The 16,463-nt window shown below is 31.9% G+C and overlaps 1 pseudogene across 1 annotated transcript; it reads left to right on the top strand.

The window, feature by feature from the left end:
• Positions 1-14,935: 14,935 nt before the first annotated feature.
• Positions 14,936-15,776, top strand: LOC120069235 (BON1-associated protein 2 pseudogene; annotated as a pseudogene). The gene has a single exon (XR_016524760.1). The product of XR_016524760.1 is annotated as a BON1-associated protein 2 pseudogene (transcript).
• Positions 15,777-16,463: the final 687 nt, after the last annotated feature.

The raw sequence follows: 16,463 nt of genomic DNA, 5'->3' as shown, positions 1-16,463 counted from the left end.
TATCTTTTCATTGGTAGTTATAACAAAAACTATCAATAAAGTTTGTCCTTGTTGGTCTATCCCGAATGTGGGTACCTAGAAGTTAAATGCTAATGTGGGGGTTGAGTAGATTGTAGGTGATCATGATGGTCGGTCGATCTTGGAAGTTACAAAAGTATTAGCAAGAACTGAAAAGTCAGTATGTTGGAGGTCGAATGTCTCTTGGAAGGTTACAAGTGGTTCATAATCAATCCCCCGTTAAAGGTGGATTCTTATGCTTTTGAAGTTATCAACATGTTGAAGAGCTCTTAACTAATATCAGAGTCCTCGTTGAGGACATTTTAATTTTGTTGAAAACTCTTAATTTCTCTATTTTTTGTCATATCTCTAGATAGTAAAACTAAAGTACTCATGCTATTTACACTTTTAGCATCTTTTGATTGTTCTTTGTTCTGAAAAAACGTATTTATTGCTTGTATTTTCTCTCGTACGTAATGAGGAGGTGAGGGAGTAATTGGTTAAAGAAAAAAAAAAGAAAAAATGGGTCGGGGAAAATTATTGGCATCCTAATCTTCATGTAAGCTTAATTGTAAATGATGAGCATTTGCTCAAAATGAATTTTTATTATTTATTTAAAAAGAAAGAAACAAAGAGAGAGAAGTAAAAAAGAAATTAAAATTATAAACGGGGGAAGTCGGAGGGAAAAATTAAAAGAATATTGTACTTTTAGAAACTATTTAGGAAAATATTGTTGTTTTAAAACTATTTGTAAAAATATTGTTGTTTTAAATAAGTCGAGGGTTGAAAATTCGACCTAGATAGGTCGAATTTTGAACCATTGACCTTCTTTTTTTTTAAGGAAAATATTGTTGTTTTCAAACGGATTCTGTCATCTCAACAAGTCTGACTAAATAACGAGCTAATGAATCTCCTTCTTTTTGCCACTGAACTTCCCAATCAAATTCGAGAGCAAGATTATGAGAGACAGCAAGAGTTTGAGAGAGCAAGAGCATGAACGAGAGCGAGAGCGTGATAGAGAGTGAGAATACTGTACAAATTTCTCTGTTTTTTTTTTCCTTTTTAATTATTACACATTCCACCTTCTTCTTTCTAATCCTTTCTTTCTTTTTTTTTTTCTTTAATCTTCCATTTTATAAAAACAATTCTAAAAATATTTATTATTTTATTTAAACTCTAAAAAGAATAAATAAAAAAATAATAATAACTCATAAAAATTAAAAAAAAAATGTAAATTAAATATCTCATTTATATAAAAATAATTACAAAAATCAATGTGTCCCACAAGGCGGATATCGTCGATTTCGAGCTGGTTGTCGTCGTCGACTTCGAACTTGAGGTTAGTTAACAGTGGCAGGAATATCAAGTGAACAAAATGACTTGATTTATTTGAAAACAGACTTCCACCCATCATTTGTATTATATATGCTCGCGCATATCTTATGACAGTTTCCTCGTCTGCATCATCTGTAAGCTCACAAAATTGTGTTCCTAACCATATTAAACTTAATCTCGATCCTTTAATCTTGTCGGCAGGTGGGGTCGCACCGAGGTACAGTTGACAAACTTCTAACTAGTCATCGTACATCACTCCGATGACCGACTCACTGTCAACAGGTAACCTCAATAAAACTTCTATGTCTTGTAGAGTGATAGTGCGCTCTCCAACAGACATATGGAATGTATGCGTTTCGGGCCTCCATCTCTCGACCAAGGCTGTGATCAGATGCCAGTCCAACTGAATAAATCCTACATCTTGACGTTTGCAAGATATTTCTCCAGTAGTACGATCTCGCCATACAACATATGATCGATGAATGGACTGGTCGTACAAAACATCGAGATCAACAGGTCCTGGGTTTATCTTGACGCTCCAATGCATCCCTTATTTCTGCTATTCTTTTCTCGAAATAGTTCACGCTTTGAAGAATGTTATCTGAGCAAGAGCATTTATAGGCAACATTCGAGTTCCTTTGAGGACTCCATTTATGTACTCTGATAGATTTGTCGTCATCTACCCATATCTGAATCCTCCATCATGTGCAAGTTCATTGCTCTAAACTAATGTTGTCAAAAAAACTTAGACAGCTCCGATTTATTCCTTTGATATCTTTAATTGCTTTGTTGAACTTTTGAATTTAAAACTGACACCCGACACGATAAACATAAACTGACACCTGAAAAGTTCACGTTATCACAACGAGATGGATTGGACAGAACCAGCTACTCGACAACGATGTGGATTTTGTAACCAGTTAGGACATAATCGAATGAAGTGTCCTTCGTTACTAAGACGGGCTCCAGATTGAATAATAAATAATTTTTTTATTATATATTCATTTTATTGTACATTCAATTTTTTTTATTATAATTTATTGTATATTCAGTTTTTTTTATAATAATCTACTGTATATTCAATTTTTTTTTTTTTTTTGTAATCAATAAAGTTTTATATTATAATAATCTAATATATTCAATTTATAGTATAATAATATAATATATTGAATTTATTTTCTAATGATTCTTCAATTATAGTATAATAATCTAATATATTCAATTTGTTGTCTAATGATTATTCAATTATAGTATAATAATCTAATATATTCAATTATAGTCTAATGATTATTCAATTATATTATGATTATTAGCTCAATCTATAAGTTCTAGACATGATTCATACAGAGGCAATGAATTGCCTGCTAACTGATTTAGATGATCGTTTTTTACCAGTCTCTCAATCCTGTTGAGATTTATGTGACTAAGTCTTAAGTGCCAAAGATAGGCGTTGGGAGAAAAAATCTTTCATTTTTTATTTTGAGTTTCTGTCATTTTAAACATCTCTATATTTAAAATGGCTTTTGCTTCAGTTGGTTTTAATACATACAAGTTATTTTCAAGTGTAGCAGAACAAACATGAACACCTCTTGAACTAATAAACACTTCATTAATATCAAAGATTACTTTGTATATATTTTCTAGCAGACAAGATACAAAAATCAAGTTCCTTACCATTTTAAGTACATAATATACATTTTCAAGTAAAATGTAAGCATGTCTGAAATATAACTTGACGTCTCCTACTACTTCTGCTTAAATGAATTCACCCGTTCCTATCTTGAAAGTCATTTCATTTTCTGATAGTTTCATCCAAGAACTAGTTTATTAAAGAAAAGTGCAAATATGGTTAGCGATGCCTGAATCTATTATCCATGTTAAGTGATAATTTTCCACTAAACATGTTTCTACCTCAAGTAAATCAGATTTACCTTGGTTTTCCTTTTCAGCTCTCTTTTCAGTAAGATATTGTGGGCAATTGCATTTCCAATTCCCATCTTCATTGCAATGGAAACATTGTCCTTTTGGTGCTTTATTCATGCTTTTCTTTGTAAGGGCTTTCTTCTTCCCTTTTCCTTTCTTCTACATATGGATACTTTTATCCTTTAAAGAAGAAGCATGATTTTTTTTCTCTAAGGGTTTTTTTCCCAGAGGAAGATCCCTTAAGAGATTTTTTTTTTCGGTGAAACAAAATTTGTTTCACTTTCCTTATTTTTCATCAAGGATTGGTAAGTCTGTAGTTCATTCAGAAGAGTGGTCAAATTGTAATAGATCTTATTCATTACAGCATTAGTATGAAATGATAGAAAGCTCTTCGGAAAAGATTCAATTATCATACTAACTTGACTTCTCTCGTCTATGACAATGTCATGAGCTTTCACAATATTGAAATGGACCATCATGTCTAGGACATGTTCTCTAATAGAGATCCCCTCTTTCATGCGGGAGTTATAGACATACTTAATAGCATCATGTTGTACCGAGGAAGACGGTTGCTCGAACATCTCTTGCAACGACACCATGATCTCACGTGCAGTGACCATGACTCCATGTTTCTCAGTAAGCACATCAGACATGCTTGCTAAGATATAGGATCTGACTTTATTGTTAGCCCAAACCCATATGTTATAGGCTTCCCATACATTTCAGTTAGCATTTGGACTGGGAAGAGAAGGACATTCCTCCATTGAAATGAACCTTAAATCGTAACCATTAGTATTGTATTTATGTTTGACTTTTAGTTTGAAAACCCTTCACCTTATAATTTATCGGAAGCTAATAGTTATATAATCAACTTTGACATTGCTAAAAAATAAACAATATTCTATTAGACTTATGCATTTCAATCCAATTTTAGCAAACAAGTAATAAAGTACCCATATTTCTTTATTTATTTGCAACTTATCTTTGTTATGGATTTTAATGTCTAATCTAATTTTATAATAACTTATAAAACAATAGACATGCTATCCATTCATAACATTCATCAAATACATTCAAAATTTAATATAACACTTATATTAAATTTTAGAAACCCTAAACATACATACTATATATTATAACTCTTTATAATATATTTTTAATGCATGAAGCATGCTTCCTATGATGAAATTTTAAATCTACATGGCATACATTATGCACATACATGTTTAATTTAAATATAACATACATCCTATGGATAAATATTTAAACAACACCGATATGGTTCAACTTTGGCATCCTAAGCAAACAAATTAACTAATTATTACAAATAATAGTTAAACTAATTCCAAAAAGAATTTGGACCACTCGAACAGACTCGAACTGCCCAAACTGACCCTACAATGCTCCAAATGAGGCTGAACCGGACCAGAAAGTGTTGAATCGAACCAGAAAAGGCTGAATCGGACCAAAAAAGAACCAAACCGGTCAAACCAGCTATACTCGTGCGAACAGACTCACGAACGCGCGCGTCTTTTTGGGCTGGGATGAACAGTGTCACGACGCTTCATCGCAGTTTTGCAACGCCTCGGGCTCCAAAAAGAGCAGTGTCGTGACGCTTTAAGAACAACATCGCAACACTGTGAGCGCAGTAGTTCCAGTCCAGTTTCTGCTGTTGACCTTGGTTGCTTAAATCTTTGATTACAATCTAATTTCAACTCTATTGACTCTAATAAAATTACAAACATTAGAACACACATATAAGCTCATGAAACAAGAGCCAGTCATAAATTTAACAAAAAAAAAAAAAAATCAAAGAGTAATCTAATGTCAAAGTTGAATCTCCGCCATATCAGTCAACCAAACATGTATCTATAGAAATTCACCCACCAATTTCAAATTAATATCAATTGAGAGCTTAAATCATGCTCTGATACCAAGGGATAGAGTATAAAAACATGCAGTGGAAGAAATCATAATCAATAAGTATTCTAGTTACACTTAATTTGAGTTTAAACACATGTATGAAAACTATTTTCAAAAGAGGGTTTCAAGATGAACAATACCTTTGAAGTAACTCTTCAATTCCATCACCTCTTCACGAGTTTGGCCTTCAAATCACCAGTGGACCACCAAGAGAATCTTATCTACTATCCTTTAACTCAGATTAGTTGGTGGAAATACTGAATTGAGATCAATTGGGTTAAGAAGGAGGAAGGTTTGGGAGAGGGTCTGCAGAATTTTAGAAATTCTCATTCATCTCCTCTTCGATGCTAAAATTCAGCATATTTATGAAGAATATATATGCAGCCACTACTTGGTAATGTTGATTGACACTTCAATCAGTACCAAGTTAGAGGGATTGGTGTTGATCTATGGATTAATTCAACAAATGTCAGATTAATCTACTAACTAATTATTTTTCATAGAAAATACTTTATTTTCTTGAGGGTCATAGACAAACGACCTCTCGTCTCCTTAGGGCAACCAAAAAATTGGCACAATCTTGAACGAGTTTCCAATTTTTTAGGATTTGTCACTAGCACATGTGTAGGAAAACCTCAAATTCTGAAGTAATATAAACTCAGTTTACGTCATCTTCTTAACTCGAAAGGTGTTTTAGAAACACTCTTCGAGGAAACATTGTTCAAGATGTGAACTACAATCTCTATTGCATACCCCCAAAACGAGTTAGGCAATTGAGCATAGTTCATCATAGAACGAACCATAACTGTTCTGCTGAGGTTTACCAGGTGCTGAGAGTTGGGATTGAATTCTATGTTCTATCAAATAGTCATGAAATTCTAAATCCATGTACTCTCCACCCTGATCAGATCGAAGTATTTTAATTATTTTACCTAATAGATTTTCAACTTTAGCCTTATACTCTTTGAACTTTTCAAAAGCTTCATACTTATGGTCTTGGATATGGCAGCCTCCCTTAGTCCAGCTGAGCTCTATTATTTTCTAATGAGACTGACATAGACTACAAGTACCAAATACTGATAAAAAAAGTGTATGCAAGTAAGTACCCCTTTCATTTAAGCCCTTTTTTTTATTGCCCTAAGAAAAACCAAACTATAACAGAAAAGCTTGGTCTTTCCAATATGAAGAGATGGAAGTCTGACTGATACCAAAAAATCTATGTGTGATATGAGAAGGCGCAAGTTGTTGCGATTGTTTAGGTTCTTGCTCTAGAAAAATAGGTTGTGTATTTTCCAAGCGTCCTATTCACTCAACCTTTCTCTGAGGTTAAGCCCAACCAGGTGGACTTGATGATCCGCAAGAGGCTCCACGGGAAGCTACTGCATGCAAAAAATTCACATTTCTTTTTTTTTTTTTAATAAAGAACTCAGAAAATTGAAATAAAAAAGCGAACTATTCAATCAAATGAGATTAAGCATGTTTCCTATCTCTAAGAGATGAAGTATTCGTACCCTCCTCTAACCTGTACATTCATTAGACCATAAAGATTCAAATGTATGAACTCTAAGGGCTTTTTGGCTCTATAAAATTTTCCACTAAAAGGTCTTTTAGTCATTTTTCCTTCGGGATAGGATTCACATGGAGGTAATAAATCATCTTCTAACTTGTTTAAAAGTCCATTCTTTACCAATCTCTCGATCCTATTGAGATTTATATGGCTTGATTTCAAATGCCAAAGGTACGTATCATTGTTACTTGGAGGAATTCTTCGCCTTTTAGTTCAAGTATTAGCAGTTTTAAACATCTCATGATTTAAAAGTGCTTTTGATTCAGTTGGTCTTAACACATATAAGTTGTCTTCTAGTTTAGCTGAACAAATAGTCACACCACTTTTTATAATGAACGCTTCATTTGAATTAAAAGAAATTGAGTATGATTGTTCAATTAAACAAGAAATAGAAACAAGGTTCCTCTTCATCTTGGAAATAATGTATAAGTTTTCTCAAAACAAAAATCTATTTCCAAAAGACAACTTAGCAGCTCCCACTGTACGAGCTGAAATGGCATCATCTGTTCCAATCTTAAGCATCATTTCACCCTCTTTTGGCTGCTGAAGGGAACTAATTCTTTATAGAGAAGAAAAAACGTGATTAGTGGCTCCTGAATCAAGTATCCAGGCATCATGGTCATTGATGCAAATGTTGCTCACCTTTTGTCTTCTCAAATTGATGGCAATGCTAAAACTGGAACGACAGGAACTTGTTTCTCTACTATATTATCCACACATCAACATCATTTAGTTTGGGTTTTGGATTCTAGTGCATCAACATATATCAATCATAATCGTTCATTGTTTAAGAATCTTCGACTTACTCAAAATATATTTGTTGTTTTGCCTATTAAAACTCGATTATCAATTTAGTTGATGGGAGATATTCGGTTAACAAATGACTTGTTATTACGAGAAGTAATTTTGGTTCCAGAATTTGAATATAACTTGTTACCAATTAGTGCACTTCTTGAGGATTCAAGACTTTGTTATGTATGTTTTCTAATGATGATTGCATTATCCAGGACAAGTTAAATTTAAGAACGATTAGGAAGGCTGACATTGTTGAAAGGTTTTATTTGTTTTACATACATCATGAGAAGTCTAATTGTTCTTCTGTTGAGCATTTTGCCTTCATATGTAAAACTTTAGATACTATGTGGCATTAATGTTTGGGATATCCTTCAATTTCTAGATTGAAGGATTTATCGAAATTATTGGCATTTTCTGATTATGATCATTACAATATCTGTCATGTTTGTCTTTTAGCTAAGCAATGTTGTCTTAGTTTTTCTGCTTTAAATAATGTCACTAATGATGTATTTGATTTGATCCATTTTGAAATTTGGGGTCCATTTAAAACTCCTACTCATACTGCTCATTCATATTTTATTACTTTAGTTGATTATAAGTCGAAATATATACGGGTTTATCTCTTAAGGAATAAGTGTTATGTCTTACATATTATTCCTCGTTTCCTTAAACTCATTGAGACACCATTTTCAAAAGTTATCAAAGTCTTCCATTCTGATAATGTCCCTAAACTCAGTTTTAAGGAGATTTTTTTTTACGATTAGTACGATTCATCAATTTTCTTGTGTCTACACACCACAACAAATTTAGTTATAGAAAGGAAGCACCAACATCTTCTCAATGTTGCAAGGGCCTTGATGTTTCAATCCAAGGTTCATGTAACTTTTTGGGGAGAGTGTATTTTAACTACCACAGATTTAGTCAATAGAACACCAATGGTATTGTTATCACATGCTACTCCTTTTTCCGTTTTGTTTGGAGAAAAATGCTGACTATTCATTGTGTAAAGGTGTTTGGTTGTCTTGTATATGCTATGCATTGATCCAGATTTGATCCAAGAGCTTGTCAATGCATATTTGTTGGATATCCATAAGGAATTAAAAGGTATAAGTTGAATGAAATTACTAAGAAGGTTTTCTTTGTTTCAAAATATGCTTTTTTTAAGACCTATTTCTCTTTCATTCAGTCTTGGAGACACTGCCATTGTCAACCATGATTTTTTTGGATAAGTTTGTCTTTCCTTGTTCATTTTTTATATGTCTGAAGCATCTTCCAGCACTTAATCTCCTTCTCATATGTTGTCTGTAGTCATCTCTGAAATTTTGCTTGATGAAGTAGTGATGATATTGTGCAAAATATTGAGTTGACTATTGTTCCTGATTTTGAAATTGAACATAATATTGAGCAGAATATTGTTTCTGATGGTGTGATAGCACCTGAAGGTGAAGTTGTTCCAGGGTTTTTTCCTGTCATTCTTAGATGATCATCACGGAAATCTTGTCCTCTTTTATACCTCAGAGACTTCCATTGCAACCTTATTAATAAAAGCCTATCGTTTCTACAACACCTTACTTCTTTGGCAATTAACTTTTTTATGATACGTATTTCCTATCTCATAAACATTATTTGCTCAATGTTGCTTTGATGTATGAGCCAATCTTTTATCATCGGGCTGTTAAATCTCATGGCTGGAGGGATGCCATGTTTGAGGAAATTTATGCTAGGAAAAGGAATAAGACATGGACAATGGTGTCATTGCCTAAAACTCATCATAATGTTGGTAGCAATTGGGTTTATAAAGTCAAATATCATCATTATGGAACAATTGATAGTTACAAGGCACGCCTTATTGCAAAAGGATATAGTTAACAAAAGGTATAGATTTCTTTGCTACTTTTTCCCAGTTGCCAAGTTTGTCACTATCAAGGTATTTTTCACTCTATTAACTTTTTTTAATAGGCAACTAATTCAAATGGATATCAATAATGAAGTTTACATGTCTTTACCCCAGGGGTACCCCTGGGTTATAAGACTTGTAAGGTACCATATGAGGGGGAGAAGCTTCCTTTCGTCTAAATAGATCAATCTATGGTCTTAAACAAGCATCTAGACAGTGGTTTATCAAGTTTTCTTCTACTTTGTCTACACATGGATTTGTACAATCTAAGTCTAATTATTCACTTTTTACTCGTGACAGAGGTATAACCTTTATTGTATTATTGGTGTATGTTGATGATATATTGGTGACAGGACCTTCATCTCATTGCTTCTGTTAAAGATGTTCTTAACGGTCTTTTTAAGCTTAAGGATTTGGCACAAGCCAAATATTTCCTAGATTTAGAGTTATCTCGTTCCCACCTAGGTCTTTTTCTTTCCCAGAGGAAATATTGCTTGCAAATCGTTGAAGACGTTGGTTACCTTGATGCTAAGTCGGCATTGTCACCCATGGATCCTAACATTAAGCTTTCGAAGGACACTGGTTCTTTGCTGATAGATGAAGAAATCACTTGTTATAAAAGATTGATTGGATGTCTTCTATACTTACAGATATCATTGCCAGACTTATGTTTTGTTGTTCACCGTCTTAGTCAGTTTTTGCAAAAGCCAATTAGTGTTCATATGAATGCTGCTCATTATCTTTTAAAGTACTTAAAACGATCACTAGGGACAGGTGTCTTGATGAAGCTAGTTACTGAATTTCATCTCAAGGCTTTTGTTGATGCAGATCGGGGAGCTTGTCTTGATACTCGTCGTTCCGTTTTTCATTTTTGTGTCTTCTTAGAATATTCTTTAATCTCATGCAAGTCAAAGAAGCAGCCTACTATTTCACGATCTTCTGCCGAGGCAGAATATAGGGCTCTGGCTTCGATAATGAGTTTCTATGGATTGCTAAATTACTTGTTGATTTACATATACAGTGCTTATCATCGACCACAGTTTTTTGTGATAACCAAGTTGCTAGTCAATGATTCTAATCCCACGTTTCGTGAAAGGACTAAACATATTGAAATTAACTGTCAATTTGTGAGGGACAAAATCGTTGAAGGATTTCTCAAGGTTATGCTTATTTGTTCAAGTTTGCAGCTAGCTGATATTACAAAGCCTTTATCTTCTTTCGCTCTATCAAAATTATTAGTTGGGAGTTCTTGCTATTCATCTTCTAACTTGAGGGGGAGTATTAAGGAATTTGTGAATAAATAAAATAATTGTAAATTTTGTTATTTGATTGTAACAGGGTTGCTACAATTATTTGTGATTTTGGTTATTTAGTTTTCATTGTAATAGAGTTGTAACAGAGTTGTTTCATATTGGTTACTTCTTAGTCCCTATATATAAAGAGGTTCTTTGTACTATATTTTGCGTGGAAGAGCTATTTTTCTCTCAATGAGATAGAACTTCCAACCCTTATTAATATGTTATGTTTCAAGTCATGTAGTTTGATTATAGATATTGTACTCAATAGGAGTCTATTGTCATTATATCTCATCTTAGGTTTAGTATAGTAAGTTAGGTTAAAAAAATTTTAAACTTAGTTCTCCAATTGAACCTGGTTTAACAACCGTAACAATGATAAACTAAGTGTATTTGATGGTATCTGTAAAGACTAAAATTGAATATTTAAAAATAAATATTTGACTAAAATAGAATGAAGTCATTCAAGTAGACGATAAAAAATAATATTTGAACTTTATATATATATATATATATATATATATATATATATATATATATCCATGAATTAAAGAAGTTGTTTGGGTGCAATTTCTACGAAACAATTGGTTGATGATGGTTTCACAAAGTTTAGTTATAAAAGATTTATTATGAAAACGAAAGGCGCAAAGTAACGATAAGAGAGAATACATCATGTGTGTTTATCCAATATTTGAATCAGTCTCATGACGCGTAGGACTTAACGACTTGGGTCAACCAACCATATCCTTCTTGTCTGAATATTATTTTTCCAAACCCAACGTCCTATTCTAGTCCTAATTAGTCATGTCAATCATTAATTAATCTTAAGACAGCATTCGATTATTATAATCATAAATTATTATTATTATTGGATAATAATAATTTGTATTTGATAGATAAACTATTTTAGTTTGAGAAATAAATAGTAAACGTGGTAGCACAAAATTAAAAAAAAAAAAATAATGAAGATAAAATAGTAAAAACTATAACAAATAGTAAATCTCATAGCAAATTGAGATGTTGAAATAGTATTGAATATAGCTAATTGAAAATTTTGAAATAGTATTTACTCAAATAAGATGTAGTTATTATAATTTTAGAATAGTCGTTTCTCCAGACGACTCCTAAAGATTGTATAGCTGTAAAATCAAAAAAAAAAAAAAAAAAAATTGAGAGAAACCTCGAAATCCTAGATTTTCAAAAAGTACCAAACTTTGAAATATTTAAATATTTTTAGTGTTGCTAGTTTTGACTATGTAAGATTAAAAAATAATAGGAAAAAAAAAGCTATGAGTGTCGCACATGACTACAAAGTTAAAAATATATGATATAGTTTATAGAAGTTTTCGTTTTCTTTTTCACGTGATAATATGAGTGGAAAATCAAATATTTGATGAATTGAAGCTGAATTGCAATTTTAAGAATATATAAGATTAAAAATTTTAAAAAAATTGTGAAAATAGAAATTTTATAATTTATATCACTAATGTTATGGGTGGATTCCAAAATCAAGGATAAAATGGTTAAAGGAGAGCTAGAGAAGACTGAAGGGATAGGCCCAAGACTAAATTGAGCTTGATCGACCTTGACTCCAATTGAGGTTAAGTCTCTTATATTAGTCCAACGACTAAAGACCTAGCATAGTTAGGCCTTATAAAGGATGAAACCCTAGCGGGCGTTAGCAAGGATGTTGGACCAGTCGTCTTCGACCTCGGTTTCGGCTAAGAATGAGGTCAAGACCAAGGCTCGAAGTTTGATGAACAGGGCATGCTAAATGCACACCCTGACCCATTTGACTTGAGAGATAACCTAGTTCATATAGGATTAGGAAACTCATACCTTAATCCTTCGACTTCAGTTTCAGCTAAGAATGAGGTTGAAACCAAGACTCGGAGTTTGATGAACAGGGCATGCTAAATGCACACCCTGACCCATTTGGCTTGAGAGATAACCTATCTCATATAGGATTAGGAAACTCATACCTTAATCCTAGTTGGACGAAGATAAACCATGGATCAAATTCCATGTAAACACATAACTCTTCATGAGGTAACTTAAACTTTTGACTTTTCTCTATTCTACAAATTTCTTGCTGACTTGGTATCAAAGTCATTTTTCTTTGTTTCACATGTCATTTCTTTCCAAAAATTATCGATTTAGGTCAGGTACATTTTCCCTCCGTCAAAATTTGGCATAAACAACTACCTTATCCTTAATTTTGATATGACATTTACTTAATTTTTTTAAAAAAAATCTTAAATGAACATATAACCAATTATATAGCAAATAAGTGGGAAAAAAAAAGCTCAACTAGTATTAACTAATTATCAACTTTAACGTTAGAGGTTGGATCTCTATATCATATCTATAAATAAATAATGAAATGATAAACAAATTAGCAAATCAACCTTTAAAATCCGTTAATGAATATAAAACGGGATGATTGAAGGTTTTGTTGTACAAGTTGGTTAGTATTTAAAAAAAGTGTCAAAACTATATCAGATTAATTTTAAAACAAAATCTCAAATCTAAAAGGTTTTTTTTCCTAATTTATATTTATGTTTTTTTATTGTGATTTGGATACATTTACTGTCATACTCAATTTTAAATTTTAGTTTATATCAAGATATTTTCTTTTTACTATTTTGTTTAAATTTAGCAATTGGATTTTTTTTCTTAAAAAAAGACTAATTTGAATAGTTTGATTATCCACTCACTTTCAAACTTTAATTTAAATCAAATTAATTTTTTTTCCTATTTTAAAAAATTCTGTTGATTATTTAGTTATGGATAAAATATTCTTTTACTTTTAGTTGGATGTATTTGATTACCTACCCAATTATAATCTTAATTTAAACTAAAATATTATTATTATCTCTTTTTAAAAAATATGTATAGATTGTTTAATAATTAAAAAATACTCATTTTTATTCTGGTTTGGATATAATTTGATTACCCACCTAATTTCAAACCTTAATTTAACTTTAAAATGATTTTTTTCTTTTTATTTTTCCTTCAAAATTTAAAATAAGCAATACTCATCTAGTGATTGAACACACTTGTATCTTTTTTGGGATAGATATGATTGTTCAAATATAATACAATTATATAAGTAGGAAAAAGAAAAAAGTTAAAAAAAAATGAAGAATAAAATAAATCACATGAAACATAAATCCTAAAAACATATTATTTTGACCGTGGGGGACGGGAAAATAAAAAGACCAAAAACCTTTCTTTCTTTTTTTTTTTTTTTTAAATGTATGTTTTTTAAATACCAAAAAACTGTAATCTAGTCAAATAATTAAATCAATAAAATAACAAAATAACAAAAAAAAAGGGAAAAAAAAGGCCAAATCACCCAAAACATTCTACTAAATTCAAATCTTTAAAGTTAAAATGTTCAAAAATCAAATTTGAAATTGGAAAAAAATAGTCGAGGATCCGAAAAGCTCGATCAACTCAACTAATCTATATGGTTTGGATTAGATCGAGTTTAGTTGGTTTATAGTTTCACTTAAAATAACCCAAATCAACATGAACCAATCTAAACTTATTATTAATTTTACAAAGTATATTATATATATATATATATATATATATATAAATTTTTATTTATAATTTTTTTTTGTTAATTTATTCTCAACTCCTAAAAAAACTTTTCAACACTTTGGGAGGAAAAATTTTCTCATATAAATTGAAATTGAGCTATTAATATTAATGGAAATATATGAAAATAATTAAATAAAAATTTTATGTATTATCATTTTACTTATTTTTAAAATGAAGATTTAAATAAATGACTCGATTAATTCGAACCGATCCAATCCAACCAAAATGTTTCATTTCATTATTTAATTAATAAAGACCTTATTTGGATCGAACAAATTTACAACTTCAACAAATAGATTGGGTCTAAAAATGTTTCAACTTAACCCAATCCAACCCGATCCATAAAAACTCCTTAAAAAAATCAAAATTACAAAAAGAAATAGGAGTTACTAACTCCACTCCTTGCTTGATGTTGAAGGTTTTTAACTTAAAAATAAAATAAAATAAAAAATCCTATTATCTCCTACGTGGCTTGCTTGAATATTTATACTTGATATTAAAACCAGCGGCATGTTACGACTTTTTTTTAGTCTAATAAAATATTGTCACGTGATAATTCTATTTTTTTAAAAAAAAATAACTATTGCTCTTTTTTATCTCCAATTTCACCCAAATTTCTCCCTATAAGTTCTCCCCAGACCCTAATTTAATTCCTCCCCATACAAATAAATCCAATTGTGTCTTCATCCATCATTCCCTCTGCTTTCTTTTATCCTCATGGCTCCAATTGCAAGAACTCTCGAAATCACAGTGATCTCAGCCGAAGATCTCCGCCGTCATCGGAAACCGATTAAGAAGAACTCATTCGCTTCCGTCAAAATCGACTCTCAGAATATCGCCGCCACTCAAATCGACGACAGAGGCGGTAGCTATCCTTTCTGGAACGACAAAATGGCGTTGAAATTGCCGTCGAATGTAAGTTTCATGACTGTAGATGTACATTCTGGAAATTTCTCGAGGAATAAGATCGTCGGAACTGTGAATATTCCGGTATCGGACTTTTTAAGCGACTTCTTGCCGGAAAGTTATCTGCATTTTTTGAGTTACCGATTGAGAGATGATAGAGGTGAAAGGAATGGGATTGTTAATATTTCTGTGAGAGTTTTGGTGCCTGATCATGTTGCTGCCTCCACTTCACAATCGCAAAATGTTAAGGTTCTGGCGGAGAAAACTAATTTCGGCGGCAGTGCAGGCGGCGGTGTTGCGATCGGAATCCCTATTTGGAGTGGTGGTCGTATTTGATAGAATGCGCGCGTACGTTTAGATTTAGCTCAGCTGCCATTGATTTTTTTCCCCTTTTTTAAACCATTCGGTAAATTCCAATTAAATGAAAATACGCGTGCAATTAATTTTATTTTTTTACGAAATATCCCAAAAATGACAATTTAAAATGTAATTGTAAGTATGGTATAACAAAATGTCTGTCCATTTATTTTGTTGAGTTATTTTTTATATCCAAGAGATAAAGTTGGCTTGTCAGATAGAGTTATATCTGGTTGAAACTATCGTCTACACAATATATCTATCGTTTACCTCCTGACACTGTCGTCTACTTCCTGACGCTATCGTCTACACGATATCATCTATCGTCTACCTCATGCTATCGTCTACATGATATCGTCTATCTCTTGAAACTATCGTCTACTTCCACCAAACGCTATCGTCTTCGCTATCGTTTACCTTGTCTAAGTGCTATCCTTCAACTTGCCGCATGAGTCAGCCATATCTTTCAACCTCAAACTTTAACTCATATAATATAAGCTTTGCTTACCCTATGATTATTATGAATGGTTACTTTAAAAAGCCAATTTTTTTTAGTAAATAACTAAAAAAGAAAATAAGAAGCATTGTATCACCATTAGAGTCCATCGATGAATAAATTTAATAAACATATCACCAAGCAAATTATGGTAATGTTTCTTTTACCCATGTTTGTTGTTCGAAAAATATTTTGGCCCACTCTTTGCCCTCAACTTTCTTCTTCCTTCCTACCTCGAGTTATTGGATCTCTAGTTCCTCCTAATGTAATTCTGGTTGATGTTTATATTTCCTTAAAAAAAAGTCACCTTTCAAAGAATCAAGAGGAGCGAGTAGGGCAAACTCTATTCCAAAGAATTGCCTC

This window comes from Benincasa hispida, chromosome 1 (assembly GCF_027475165.1).
Source record: "Benincasa hispida cultivar pf3 chromosome 1, pf3_genome.v1.1, whole genome shotgun sequence".
In the NCBI taxonomy this organism is placed as follows: Eukaryota; Viridiplantae; Streptophyta; class Magnoliopsida; order Cucurbitales; family Cucurbitaceae; genus Benincasa; species Benincasa hispida.
This window is presented reverse-complemented; position numbering and strand designations above follow the sequence as displayed.